We start from the raw sequence: 15,078 nt of genomic DNA, 5'->3' as shown, positions 1-15,078 counted from the left end.
TTAAAAAAAAAAAAAAAAAATGCATGCGGTTGTCAAGCATTTGCAAGTTTAAACAGCTGGTGAAGATACATCATTCATATTGCTCCTTCACTGGCTTCCACACACCTCAGAAAAGCAATCCAAATACACATTACTTTTTAGTAGTGCAGCAGTCTAACTTAGACTTAAGGGGTTCCTTTTTTTCACCTCAGAAAGTTGGGAAGCATTTAGCAATCTCAAAATGTATAAAACATGCCTCTAACTGAATGCTAAGTTTGTGAGAAACCATCCACGCCATGGTCCATACAGGGAAGGAGTAACATGTCACTGAGTAATGTTGGCTGCCCTGGAACAGACACCGATGTGATAAACCAAGCCGCCCAAAAATAACATCTCCCCATGTAAGGTTCTAGGCTAGTGTGTGGCGCCCAGCGCCGTGTGACGTCATCGAAGTGCGACTCTCAGGCTGAGTGAAGCTGGCGCTACCATTGTTTTTAGCAAAACGTCCGGTGAGTGCTGCTGGCTTACTATCGGCATTGTGTTGTGCAATTGAATAAATGTACCAACAAATAAAACACAATAAACTGGGGCTGGACGTGAGAGGACGAAGAGTTGTCTAAAATGAAAACTGTGTATTGTATACAAGGAAGCTTGCCTGCCAGGAGTAACATTTTTGCTTGTACGAATCGTGTACTGAGACAAATTGGCAGGCTCCTCCTGAAATGCCAGTTGTTTGGAGTAATGCTGATCCCATGGCTGTAATACTTAGTCTAGCTTCCCACATATGTGGGTAAGGGAGCTCATGTAAGTCACACCTGATCCTGTCCCAAATCCGCTGCTCTTTATTAGCAGATGTGTGGAGGTGTCATTAATTCTTAATGGCACCCCCACCCATCTGAAAGCGCAGATTATTTTTGGGTGTACAGAACTACATGGCGCCATAGTTCTATGCGGCTACCCTTTGGGTGTGTTTTAGAAAAAGAGTTGGGGACTTTCCCCCCCTGCGTTGAATGCGTTGCTGTTCCCTTGCAAACGCACCTGCACAGACCCAAATATGTCAATCCAACCTTTAATACCCCTGTATAAGTATGCAGAGCCGGAGTTTAGACTAACTTTACTGAAGGTTTAATGATGCAGAAAATAGCCAGGCAACTAGCATTTTCATAATACATATTTGTGCTAGTAAAGCTGTATTACATTTAGGGCTCCTTCACACGGGCAGCCGTGGATGGTAAAAAATAGGTAGTTAATCTGTGGTTTTGCCACCTCTCTGCCCCCATCCCAATGGCAAAAAGACCAGACTGTACATATGCTGTGATTTTGATTGCTTTCTGCTGCTGCAAAAGTTTTACTCCATTACTCCGTTTGACAGACAGTACCACCAAGTGAATGAAGCTGTGCCGCAGCTGTGTGTAATGCATGCAGTGGTGCAGGCTTTTCAGGGTTAAAACAGGAGGTGACCTATTGCCTGTCAACGGCCCTCTGAAAAGTAATCCACTGCATATCGCTTTTTGGATGGCCGGCATGGGCTGTGGCAAGCATGTATGAGCCCTTTGGGAGTATTTTTTGGGGGGGCTGCACCTTTGTTCTATTTACACCTAAGCGCAGATATTATTATTACTATTATTATTATTATTATTACTCTTATGTATGAGCCCTTAACCACTTGATCGTCCTGAAGTTTTACCTCCCTTTGTGAACAGGCCATTTTTTGCTGTTCAGCACTGTGCTACTTTTAACAGCAATTGCTTGGTCATGTAACACTGTACATTAAAGCGGAGTTCCACCCTCTTTTTGAACTTTAAAGCATCCTTAATAATACTGCCCCCTTAAATATATTTGGCATGTTTTTAAAAAAAAAAAACAACTGGCGGTGTTATCAAGATTTGTTTTTTCCTCCCGCCGCAGCGCTTCTATGCCTCCTGGGAGATGTTTATCAATCCCAGAAGACAGTAAGGTTGCTGGGCTGAAGTCTCGCGGGACTTCCGCCGCAGTTAAAAACAACCTTGAGCGGGCGGAGATATGGTTAACAGCCCCGCCCACCGCACTAATTATGTACTCGGCGGGGGAATGAGGGGTAGTGTTGGGAGCGGAGCTTGCTATCATATAGGCTGCCACTGCACCCAGCAAACGCAGCCACTGTACCATCAAACGGCTGCCTCACTGTGCCATCAAACTGTCTCACTTGGGCCATCAAATGCAACCACTGTGCCAAACACTGCCTCACTGTGCCCGTCAAACGCATCCACTGTGCCCAACGCTGCCTCACTGTGCCCGTCAAACTCATCGACTGTGCCCAACGCTGCCTCACTGTGCCAGTAAAACGCATCCATGTGCTGGGGGATATGCGATTTGGTGGGAGCGATGCTATGCGATTTGGCGGGGGTCAATGCAATGTGTTGGGGCGATGCAATGTGCTGGGGGGATGCGACTTGGCGAGGGGCGATGCAATGTGCTGTGGCGGGGGGTTGCAATGTTCTGGGGTAATGCGATTTGGCAGGGGGGCGATGCTATGTTCTTGGGTAATGCAATTTTGTGGGGGGGGGTGATGCAATGTGCTGGGGCGATGCGATTTGGTGGCGGGGCTATGCTATGTGCCGGTGCGATGTCATGCAATTTGGCTGGGGCAATGCGATGTGCTGGGGCAATGTGGTTTGGTGGGGGGGGGCATTGCAATGTGCTGTGCTGGGGCCAATGTGGTGTGCTGCGATGTGCTGGGACCGATGCGGTGTATTGGGGCCGATGCGGTGCGCAATGTTATGGTGGCAATGTGCTGTGGGAAGGAGGAAGCAGGAGGAAGTCAGCGCAGCACAGGGATGGTGGGAACCCCTCATCATGAGCACAGCAGAAGTACAAACCCAGGAAGTCAGCACAGCACAGGGATGGTGGGAACCCCTCATGAGCACAGCACAGGGATGGTGGGAACCCCTCATGAGCACAGCACAGGGATGGTGGGAACCCCTCATGAGCAGCACAGAAGTACAAACCCAGAAATTCATCACAGAACAGGGATGGTGGGAACTCATTATAAGGGGTTCTTCCCACCATCCCTGTGCTGTGCTGACTTCCTGGGGCTGTACCCCTGCTGTGCTCATTATGAGGGGTTCCCACCATCCCTGTGCTCATTATGAGGGGTTCCCACCATCCTTGTGCTGTGCAGACTTCCTGGGTTTGTACTTCTGCTGACAGTGCACATGTCTAGTATATGTATACACACTACATATATAACAAGATATATATATATATATATATATATCGTGTTGTGTAGATATATCTGCACAGAAACAAATTATTTAGTATATTTACTGGTTCCTGGAAGGAGAGGTTTGCATAGATAAGGGGCGGCAACTTCCTCTGACACTCCCGTTGCTATTGAAACCTATTACACTGCTTGTGCGAGATCAAGGCTAAAATCCAGGAAGTCATACAGTCTGGCTTCATGATGCCCACACTTAAGATGGCCCCAGTCAATTTATTTTATAAAGTATCTGAATGCTATAACAACCTAACAAAACGGACCTTAGTTTACAGACTAACTTTACTAGAATACATTAAGCTTGTGTATTACAGGGGTATGTATATTTAAAAAGTGAAATTGTTGCCGGAACTCCGCTTTAATGAAATGTATATCATTGTTTTCACACAAATAGAGCTTTCCTTTGGTTGTATTTGATCACCTCTGTTTTATTTACACACATATATATATATAAACCAAAAATTGTAAAGAAAAAAAAAAAACCCTATTAGTTAATACTTTCTATTTATAAGACATATCAAATAAAAAAAATATAAAAAAATCAAAATTTCCTCATAAATTTAGGTCAAAATGTATTGTGCTACATGTCTTTGGTAAAAAAAAGAAAATCCAGAAAAGTGTATATTAATTGGTTTGTGTGGAAGTTAGAGACTGCAAGATATATATGCAGCTATGACACTATAATGTAATGGCGGTGTTCAGCGACTTATAGTGGGACTGTTATAGCATGGCGGGCATTGTGGCGATAACAGACCCTTGCTGGGAGGTACACTAACTGACAACGGCATCAAGTGACACTAATTAGGGATGAGCTCCGATGTGTTCGCACACTCCACGTGCAGAGCCCGCCAGGAAGTCGGCACTGCGCTGCGCTAATCACAGGCAGTGAGACATTTCCAGATCTCTGCAGCCGAGCATCAGGACAATGTCTCCCTGCCTGTGATTAGCACAGCGCCATGCCGACTTCCTGGCGGGCTCTGCACGTGGATTGTGCGAACACACCAGGGCTCATCCCTTACACCAATATAATGATCAGATATAATACGGTACACTATCACTGTACTAATGTCACTGGCTGAGAAGGTGTTAACATCAAGGGGTTAACTATGCGTAACAAGTGTTCCTTTTCTAAGAGATCTGGCTGTTTTTTTTTTTTTTTTTCTGAAATAACCAGAGTCCTGGTTATAAATCATTGGCTGACACCTGCTGACAAAATTGCACTGTACCAACCCGAAGCAAGCCAGCAATGTTTATTTACGTTGCTGGGCCTGCAAGTGGTTAAAGATAATTTCTAGGGAAACTAGCACTCAGGACTACTCTGTGGTGTGATACTAAATAATTTCAAGTGCTTATTTAGGTCTAGGGCAGGCATCACTAAATGGCGGACCACGGTCCGGTTTCCGGCCCCAGTAGCCATATTACTCGGACCGCAGCCTCGCCAAATAGTTGCCTGTGGGTCCTCTCCCTGCCGTCAGCTCGCCTGCCTGCCTAATGCTGGCGCGCCGCGTACAGGTCTGTCCCTTCGATAGGATAGTTTTACTGCCCCCTCCTCACACTGCCTGTCTTATTCACTCAAGATGAGAAGCGCGGCCGCTCTGGACAATGGGCGGGACCTTTTAAGCTAAGAAGCGGATGATTGATTGCTACGCAGCGGGGCGGTCCCAGCATTCAATCAATCACTCACCTTTAATGTGAAAAGTCCCACCCTTTGTCCAGGGCTGCCGTGCTTTCCGTCTTGTGTAAATAAGGTACGGCTCTATGGGGAGGGGGAGTGCTGTGCATGACAGGAGTCTACTATCAAGGAGGGTCAGTCCTGTGATGTGGGGGGTCGGTCAGTCCTGTGATGTGGGGGGTCGGTCAGTCCTGTGATGTGGGGGGTCGGTCAGTCCTGTGATGTGGGGGGTCGGTCAGTCCTGTGATGTGGGGGGTCGGTCAGTCCTGTGATGTGGGGGGTCGGTCAGTCCTGTGATGTGGGGGGTCGGTCAGTCCTGTGATGTGGGGGGTCGGTCAGTCCTGTGATGTGGTGGGTCAGTCTGTCATGAGGGGGTAAGTCCTGTGATGGTGGGGTCAGTCCTGTGATGTGGGGGGTCAGTCTATCATGAGGGGGTCAGTCCTGTGATGTAATGGGTCAGTCTGTCATGAGGGGGTCAGTCCTGTGATGGTGGGGTTAGTCCTGTGATGGTGGGGTTAGTCCTGTGATGGTGGGGTTAGTCCTGTGATGGTGGGGTTAGTCCTGTGATGGTGGGGTTAGTCCTGTGATGGGGTGGGGTTAGTCCTGTGATGTGGTGGGGTTAGTCATGTGATGTGGTGGGGTTAGTCATGTGATGTGGTGGGGTTAGTCATGTGATGTGGTGGGGTTAGTCCTGTGATGTGGTGGGGTTAGTCCTGTGATGTGGTGGGGTTAGTCCTGTGATGTGGTGGGGTTAGTCCTGTGATGTGGTGGGTCAGTCCTGTGATGTGGTGGGGTCAGTCCTGTGATGTGGTGGGTCAGTCCTGTGATGTGGTGGGTCAGTCCTGTGATGTGGTGGGTCAGTCCTGTGATGTGGTGGGTCAGTCCTGTGATGTGGTGGGTCAGTCCTGTGATGTGGTGGGTCAGTCCTGTGATGTGGTGGGTCAGTCAGTCCTGTGATGTGATGGGTCAGTCCTGTGATGTGATGGGTCAGTCCTGTGATGTGGGGGGTCAGTCTGTCATGAGGGGGTCAGTCCTGTGATGGTGGGGTAGTCTGCGATGGGGGCCAGTCCTGTGATGGGGGCCAGTCCTGTGATGGGGGCCAGTCCTGTGATGTGGGGGACCAGTCTGTGATGGGGGTCTGAGATGAGGGGCCTGTGACGTGCACAGGAGGCTGCGATGTGGAGGATATCATGTGAAGTCATAGCACCAATATGACACTCGGACCTCCGCTAGAAGAAAAAAATTCTGTCCGGACCCCCGTGAATTTTAATTCACTACCTCTGATCTAGGGAATGGGAAAAGCAGTTTTACCTACCCAATCCTCCTCACCCACAGGCTCCCTCCAGGCATTAAGACTGGTCTGGTCTCTGAAGCATCATCTCCCCCTACACTTGGACAGTCACAGGTTCTTTGATGTCATCAAGTTCAATGAAGAGCTCATAGTTTTTCACAGGATGTGAGGACTACGAGGAACAGTCCACTACTGGCGTGTAAGGGATGCTGTGAGAGCAGAGGATCTGGTAAGTTAGACTGCTTTCCCTGTCCCATAGACAGTTTTCACTGGATTTGGGCTTTAAAGTACAAGTGCATGATCAGACATACAAAGAAATCTGTTCCCCCAACCTTCTTTCTTTGAGTAAAAATGCCTTCCAATGCAGAAACACTGTATGCTGTTGACACAAGTTCAGCAATCAGGTTACTATAGAAATGTGAGCACTGGGACGTCCTCTTCAGCTTGCACATGCACCATGTAGCCAATATGCTGTAATGGTCTCTCCCGTTGACTCATGTTGATGGAAATGAATTACAGCTTTCGGGGCTACAGGGTGCATGGCAGAAAGTTTACACAAGTGTCTACATTGGAAGGTGAGCATTTTCTATGATTAGAGAGTGCCTTGGAGGCACTTATCTACTCACTCACTTATCCTTTCATTTATGGAATTCTACATTTCAAAGGCTTTCAATCCAAGAACTGGTGCTTTTAAATTTAGAGAACCAGTTACAGATGGAATACAGTGGGATACAGTGCAAGGATAAAATTATTATTTCTCTTCCGTCCATGGACGGACACAGCAGCAATTGACCTTAGGGTATTATCCTCCCTTTTAGGAGATTGACTAGGCAGAAAAACAGCATGTTAAGTGTTAAACACTCCACACAGCACAGTACCTCCCAGGGGGCGGTTCCCCGGGTACACTCCCCATTCTCTGTTCTGCAGCCTCAGTTTTTTTCTGCCTAGCAAGGAGATGACATGGCTCCTCTGGGCCCATGTGCTCTGGGGATTTTTCTTTTGCAATTTTCTTGCTTTTCTTTTTGTTTTTCCTGCATTTTTGGAACCCTGCGATCTACAGTCAATTGCTGACTGGGTGACAGGCTGGATTCTCGATCCTTGTAGTCCCCCCAAGTTCGGCCATCGAGCGTGTGCCGGCCTTTAGCTACGCGCTGGGCCGTCCACAACATGCCCCGTTGCTCCAGGGGTGGCTGGTGAGCTATACGCTCCAGGGTACACATATGACCGGGCTCTATGTCCGTGTCGCAGTGTGCCGGGCCGACAGCCATGCCGTAACTGCGCGGACGTTGGTTCTGTCCGGAATGCCTCCAGTCGGTGGTCGCAGGACGGGTAAGTAGCAGTCCCCTTGCTTTGGCGGGGTGGTGCGGCTGGTGCATTCCTGGGAGGTCGATCGGGGGTCCGCCCTGCTTTCCTCTCTCCCTTCCTCTCCCTCCTTCCCCGCGCTCTGGGTGGTCGGCAGTGAGGTGGGGGTCCGCCTGGGGGGCTCCATCCTGTGGCTGGGGGCTGTGTCTGCTATCGGGGGTGCTGTTTTTATTGCCATGTGTGCGGGGGGGGGGGCTGCTGGGTGTTTTTTACTGTGTGATGTGTTTTTACTGGGCACTGCGGCCGCCATTTTGGCGGCGCCGTTCGCCTTTATTAGAGTTCGGTGGCCATTTTCTTGTAGCCCACATGCTCTTTTTGCATGTCAGTGGCCATTTTGGATGGGGTTTTTGCCTCTAGTGGCTAGAATAACGGCACGAACGGCTCCAGCACACTTCCTAAGGGACGACACAGCACCGACAGCGCTCTGTGGCAGACAGCAGCAGTACAGCCTGGTCGGGTGGTGAGTCCTCTGGGGGTCCCCTGTTCTCTGCTGCGGCTGGGAGGGTGGCCTGTGGATCTTGCCTTGCAGTCCAAGGGCGGCTATTGGGTGGGTCAGCATGGCATCCGAACCGGATGCTTCTCCCCCAGACATACCGGAGTTAACCCTTAGTGCCCCTGTTCCTGCGGCCTCTGTGGATGCTATGACGACAGTCCTTGAGGCGTTTGTTGCCAGGATTAAATCGGTGCGTGGCCAGAGGGGGGGGGGGGTAAAAAGCGCCCCCTCCCCCGCCTTCTTCTGGGGATGCCTCTGACACGGAATCGAGACCTGGAGGTCTCTTCTTTCCGACCGTTGGGTTTGTGAAGTAGTTTACTCGGGTTACAAGATAGAGTTTCTCTCTTGTCCGCCAAACAGATTTTTTCCTTCCAACCTCCAGCTTCCTCCGGGTCGTTGGGAGGCCCTGTTTGGGGCTGTTCAGGATCTGCTGGTCAGGGGGATTATCGTGCCGGTTCCTTTACTGGAACGGTATCAGGGGTTTTACTCCAATTTGTTTGTAGTCCCCAAGAAGGAATGGGTCCGTCCAATCCTGGATATCAAGGCCCTCAACTGTTTTGTCAAAGTGCAAAAGTTCAGGATGGAGTCGGTTCAATCTGTAGTGGCAGCACTCCATCAGGGGGATTTTCTGGCATCCTTGGATATCAAGGACGCGTACTTGCATATCCCCATATGCGCAAAGCACCAGAGATTTCTGCGCTTTGCGGTCAGGGAGGACCACTTTCAATTTGTGGCCCTCCCTTTTGGCCTGGCTTCGGCACCCAGGGTTTTCACCAAGGTGCTCGCTCCGATTCTGGCCCTGCTGAGGCAGCGCGGGATCGCTATTGTAGGATACCTGGACGACCTTCTTCTGAGAGCTTCTTCAAGTTTAGAATTATAGGTGGATGTGTCTATCACCTGCCAGACCCTCCGGGAATTCGGTTGGCTGCTAAATGTCCAGAAGTCAGTGTTGGTACCGTCCCAGCGCCTGGAATACCTGGGGTTGGTCCTGGATTCCTCGGAGGCGAGAGTTTTCCTTCCCACGGAGAAACTACAGACACTGCAATCTGCGGTGCAGCGGGTGGCAACCCAGAAGTGGTCGTCGCTTTGCTTTTGCATACGAGTTCTAGGTCTGATGGTGGCCTCATTCGAGGCGGTTCCGTATGCTCAATTCCACACTCAAGTGTTACAGAGAGAAATTCTGTCGCGTTGGAACAAGTGCCCTTCGTCTCTGGATTACCAAGTCCGGGTGAGTCCGCCTGGTCAGGTCCTCCCTAGTGTGGTGGCTGACATCTCCGGTACTTCGGGCCGGGGAAATCATTCCTGCCGTACCATTGGACAGTGATCACGACGGATGCCAGTCTCTCCGGCTGGTGGGGTGTCTGGGGTGTTCAGTCAGCCCAGGGGCGCTGGACTCAGGAAGAGTCCCGTCTGTCGATCAATGTCCTGGAGCTCTGGGCGATCAGGCTGTACCTCTTCAGGTGGTCCCTGAGACTGTAGCGCCACCCGGTCAGGATCCAGTCGGACAACGCCACAGCTGTGGCGTATGTCAATTATCAAGGGGGCACACGGAGCTCGGCTTCAGCGGCGGAAGTCACTCACATCCTCCGGTGGGCCGAAAAGAAAAGTTTCGGCTGTGTACATTCCGGGGGTACAGAACTGGCAGTCCGACTACCTAAGTCGCCAAACGCTAGACCAAGGAGAATGGTCACTACACCCGGATGTGTTTCAGAGTCTGTGTCTGAAATGGGGCACTCCAGACGTGGATCTTCTGGCATCCCGTCACAATCGGAAGGTGTCGCGGTTCGTGGCCAGGTCAAGTGACCCGTGGGCGGACGCATCAGGCGCGTTGGTGGCTTTGTGGGATCACTATCGCCTACTCTACGCCTTCCCTCCTCTAAAGCTTCTCCCTTGTCTGCTGCGCAGAGTGGGAGCCGAGGGGATAGCAACAATCCTAATCGCTCCAGATTGGCCTCGCGACCCCTGGTACGCGGATCTGGTGTGTTTGGTGGCAGACATTCCTTGGCGCCTGTCCCTGCGAGAGGATCTTCTGTCTACTTCACGGAAGATTTACTATTGTACGTGGAAGGCTTACATCTCTATGTGTGAGGAGATGAATTGACACCCCCGTGCATACGTGATGTCCCGGATTCTGCCGTTTTTACAGCGTGGAGTGGATCAGGCACTCGCCTTAAGTACGATTAAGGGTCAGATTTCGGCCTTGGCTGTTTTCTTTCAGCCACTCTTGGCGCACTCTCTGGTGCGTACGTTTGTACAGGGGGTTCGACATGTGGCCCCTCCTGTGCGTCCTCCACTGCCTCCATGGGACTTGAATTTAGTCCTCTCGGTGCTTCAACAGTCTCCGTTTGAGGACATTAGGGAAATCCCTTTATTGACTCTTTCCCAGAAGGTGTTTTTTCTGGTGGCAATTACATCGGTCAGACGGGTTTCTGAATAAGCGGCCTTGTCTTGCAAGGCACCTTACTTGGTCATCCACAGGGATAAGGTGTTGCTGCGGCCGCAGCCGTCATTCCTTCCTAGAGTTGTTTCGGCCTTTCACATTAATGAGGACATTGTTCTTCCATCCTTGTGTCCTCGGCCGCTGAATCCGAAAGGGGCCACGTTGCATTCTTTGGACGTGGTTCGGGCCCTACGGTTGTACCTGTCTGCTACGGCTCTGTTTCGGAGGTCGGATTCACTGTTCGTGACGGTGACTGGTCCTAAGAAGGGTCTGGTGGTCTCGTCTGCCACCATTTCTAGGTTGATCAGGCAGGTCGTGCTTCAGGCCTATGCCCTTAAGGGGCGGGCGCTCCTCTTCCCGGTTACGGCGCATTCGACCAGGGCGATTAGTGCCTCTTGGGCTTTCCGCCATCAAGTGTCTGTTTTACAGGTGTGTAAGGCAGCGACCTGGTCGTCAGTCCACACCTTCTCAAAGTTTTACAAGGTGGATGTGAGTGCATCTTCAGTTCCCTCTTTTGGCCGCAAGGTTTTGCAGGCGGCTGTTTAAGGTTGAAGTTCCTCCGTTGAGGAACTCCGGTTTGTTTGGGGATAGGTTGTTTTGCTGTGTTTTCCCACCCCTCGATTTTTGACACTGCTTGGGGACGTCCCTAAGGTCAATTGCTGCTGTGTCCGTCCATGAACGGAAGAGGAAATCGGAGTTTTTGTACTCACTGTAAAATCCATTTCTCTGAGTTCATGGACGGACACAGCACCCACCCCTCCTTTGTTTGTACTGCTTGTTTACGAACTGAGGCTGCAGAACAGAGAATGGGGGATGTACCCAGGGGAACCACCCCCTGGGAGGTACTGTGCTGCGTGGAGTGTTTAACACTTAACATGCTGTTTTTCTGCCTAGTCAATCTCCTAAAAGGGAGGATGATACCCTAAGGTCAATTGCTGCTGTGTCCGTCCATGAACTCAGAGAAAGGGATTTTACGGTGAATGCAAAAATCCTATTTTTCACTCTCCCTTTTTTCTGTGAATGGATCATCCTCTTAGCATAGATTCTAAACCAAATGAGGACCATTCCAAAATATTACATATATCATGTCCTCCAAGATTTTGCTCGCATGGAAATGAGGACCACACACCAGCACCTCAAATATAAAGCAGATTATTAAAAAATAAAAAATTGGACCTAACAAAATTATATCTGTAATATTTAGTATCTGTAATATGTAAAACAATTCTAAACCTTTAATTTTATTGTGGCTTAAAGCTAGCCTATCTCCTCTGTTCTACCATGGTCTCTGTTTATAAAGCAGTGATGTGGCCATACTGCTATTCAAAAAAGTCTTAAAAAAAAACAAAAAAGCTAATTTATAAAGCACAGGGTTGTGGGACTCCAAAACATGCCCTATTAACATGTATGAATTTAAAAAAGGTAAAAATAAAGAGGACGGAAATTCAGTGTGTATGGTCTCTCCTCTGATCATTGAGTTCTTTACAGTGTTAAACGCCGAGTTCACCTTTTCCAAAATATAGCCTTTTTTTGTCAGGGGGTGTTCTGACAAAAACTCCAACTCACCAAAATCTCCAACCACGTCGCTTCTGGTAACACTCCAGCAGCAATAATTGGAGATTTTGACGAGTTGACTGTTTTCACAGAACACTGGCAGCTTATACACTATGGTACACAATATAATGAGTGGACATTGTTAGTCGGCCTGCTAATAACCAACAAGATGGCCTCCTCCAAGTCAGTGACAACTTTTTTCCTCCTTACCCGGTGTTCTGCCAAAACAGCCAACTGGTCGAAATCTGCAATTATTTCTGCTGCAGAGTCACCGGTAATAACGTAGTTGGAAATTTTGTCGAGTTGGAGTTTTTCGGCAGAACAGGGGGTCCTAGCAAGTATTAAAAACTTAGCAGACTTGTAATAAGTTAATTTATTTTATTGTCATACCAGTAAGCCTTTTGAGCTCCCCTGAAGGCCTGGCTGAAAAACTCCCAGTCAGCAATCCCCAAGTCCTACCTTACTGCTAGGGCACAAGAATCCTGTAATGTGCTGAGTGAATGTCCAGCAGCTTTTACATACTAGCAACTAGATGACTGTGCATCGAAATTTCGGCTGCCGAAACATATCAGCCAAAAACTGTTTAACCACTTGACCACTGGGCACTTAAACCTTCTTCTTAACCAGACCAATTTTCAGCTTTCGGTGCTCTCACATTTTGAATGACAATTACTCGGTCATGCAACACTTTACCCATATCAAATGTTTTGTCCTTCCCCCCCCCCCCCCCCCCACACATAGAGCTTTCTTTTGGTGGCATTTAATCACCACATTTTTTTTCTGGGGGGGGGGGGGGGTATAAAAGAAAAAAGACTGAAAATTCTGTAAAAAAAAAAAAGAGTTTTTCTTAATTTCTGTTATAACATTTAGCAAATTAGTAATTTTTCTTCATAAAATAAATTTTGGCCAAAATTTATACTGCTACTTATCTTTGGTAAAAAATAACCCAAATCTGTGTATATTATTTGGTCTTTGTAAAAGTTATATAATCCACAGGCTATGGTGCCAATCTCTGAAAATTAATCACCTGAAGTACTGATGGCCTGTCTCAATTCTTGAGACCTAACATGCCAGGAAAGTACAAATACCCCCCAAATGACCCTTTTTTTGGAAAGTAGACATTGCAATGTATTTAGTAGGGTTATTTCTCGCACACAGCATATGCATACCACAAATTACACCCCCAAAACATATTCTGCTATTACTCCTGAGTATGGCGATACCACATGTGTGAGACCTTTACACAGCATGGCCACATACAGAGGACCAACATCCAGGGAGCATCTTTAGGCGTTCTAGGAGCATAAATTGCATATCTAATTTTATGACTACCGCTCGCACTTTTACATAGGTTGAAAAAAGACACAAGTCCATCCAATTCAACCATAAAAAAAAATATATATATATATATATATATATATATATATATATATATATCATACAATCCCATATACCCAATTCTATACCCCAAGAAGTAAGGGAGGGGAGAAGAGGAGGAGGGCGGCCTAGGGCAGGCCAAAGAGGTTACTATAGGCAACAGGAAGTGATTGGTCAGGTAATAGTCAGAGTATAAATATACAAAATGTATTATTTTGGTAAAAGAGTACGAAGAGTATATAAATATAATGAAGTACAGTGATCATATAGCTATCTAGAGGGAGATACACAATTGAATACAATAATCAATTGAGCATTGTAAAAACATGCAACATGACTGACAGGACAAACAATGATGGACAAACAAGAACTGACGGCACAGGTCCGGACGTGGGTGTATTCAGCACCGACAACCAAGCATAGTTGTTAATAATTACGGTTCATGATGAGCAGGGGGAGAGAAGGGTAAACCATGTCTCAAATTAAATAAATGACCCCTGCATGGGACCTAATGTATGCTATTAGTGAAGGGCTGAATACATGGGTGTGGGAAGGTGTGGGAAGGAAGGAGGAGGGGGATGGCAGGGGGCTGAGTAGTTGCAGCTGTGTCTTGATTGCAGATCATATGATCGATGGTATTGGGCAATGAAGAAAATAATATTTTAGTGATGGTTCAGCTGAACAAAAGGATGTTAATTCATTCCCTCCTGAAAGGGATGGAAGGGAGTAATGGTGCCACCTGTAGTTATTGAGTCCCAAGTGGGGCTTGAAATGAGGAGTCAGTGATTGACACAGTTACCTGGATCCTGTATGGGTAAAGCACTCAGTGGAAGGCAAGAAGCAGCAAGAGCAATATGCATAAAGCAGCTGAGGTTAGTATAGCATGAGGTGTAGCTGGAATTAGTATTGGATTCATTTGGTAAATGGATACAAGTCATTGCTAAGTTTCAACATGTCTGATGGTGTTTAGGCAAGAAATCTGACCGTAAATGGTATATATCTCTCAAACACTATTTGAAGCAGACAGTGAGCTTATGACCAGTTTGGTACATTACCATCTCCTTGCTGCTGTTTGGTTTCCTGTCATCCAAGTGCTGATGGTTGGGAGCGGGTCCATAGGATTAGCTGGTCAGTGGCCGGATTGTCTTGGGGACGTCCACAGTGGGGGACTGGGTGCCAGTTAGCGAATCCGTCTGCTGGATTCGATGCGCGCCATGCACGGTTACCTGGACGGTTTTTCCTCCGATCAATCCGGGTCCTCGGAGCCGCACTTGGGACTAAAACGGTTCCTCCGCGTTCCTCTCCAGCACGCTCGCACAGGAGACGTCACGTGGCGTGGCCGGGTGATGACGTCAACGCGTTTTGCTGGGCTAGTAGCGTAGCTTCATCTCGGACGGTATACTGACCCCCAGTGGTCGTGCGTATATATGCACGTTGGGCGGCCAGCAATTAACAACACAAGGAAACGGCTGATTGTCAAATGTAAAGGTACATCGAGTCCTATAATTAAGGTGAACTGAATGTTCCATGTCGGGGATTCTTTGCTCATCTCCCTCCTAGTGTTTTTTAAAGATGATAGTGAGTCTATTTTAGGCAACATGAAGGCCAGGAGACCAAGTTGAAGAAACGAGAAAAAAATTAATAGTAGTTGTTT

At 48.2% G+C, this 15,078-nt stretch overlaps 1 protein-coding gene across 2 annotated transcripts in view; it reads left to right on the top strand.

Annotated features, from left to right (window-relative positions):
• Nucleotides 1-331: 331 nt before the first annotated feature.
• The window catches only part of METTL22 (methyltransferase like 22), a 404,370-nt gene continuing 389,623 nt past the window's right edge, over nt 332-15,078 (top strand). Inside the window, exon 1 of one of the 2 annotated variants that reach the window (XM_040356984.1) lies at nt 332-488. The gene's annotated coding sequence lies outside the window, so the exon portion shown is untranslated. The remainder of the gene's footprint in view (nt 489-15,078) is intronic. The other variant, XM_040356983.1, reaches the window with a different exon arrangement.

Source organism: Rana temporaria, chromosome 6 (genome assembly GCF_905171775.1).
Source record: "Rana temporaria chromosome 6, aRanTem1.1, whole genome shotgun sequence".
NCBI lineage: Eukaryota > Metazoa > Chordata > Amphibia > Anura > Ranidae > Rana > Rana temporaria.
The sequence above is the reverse complement of the archived record's forward strand: the minus strand, read 5'-3'. Positions and strand labels throughout refer to the sequence as shown.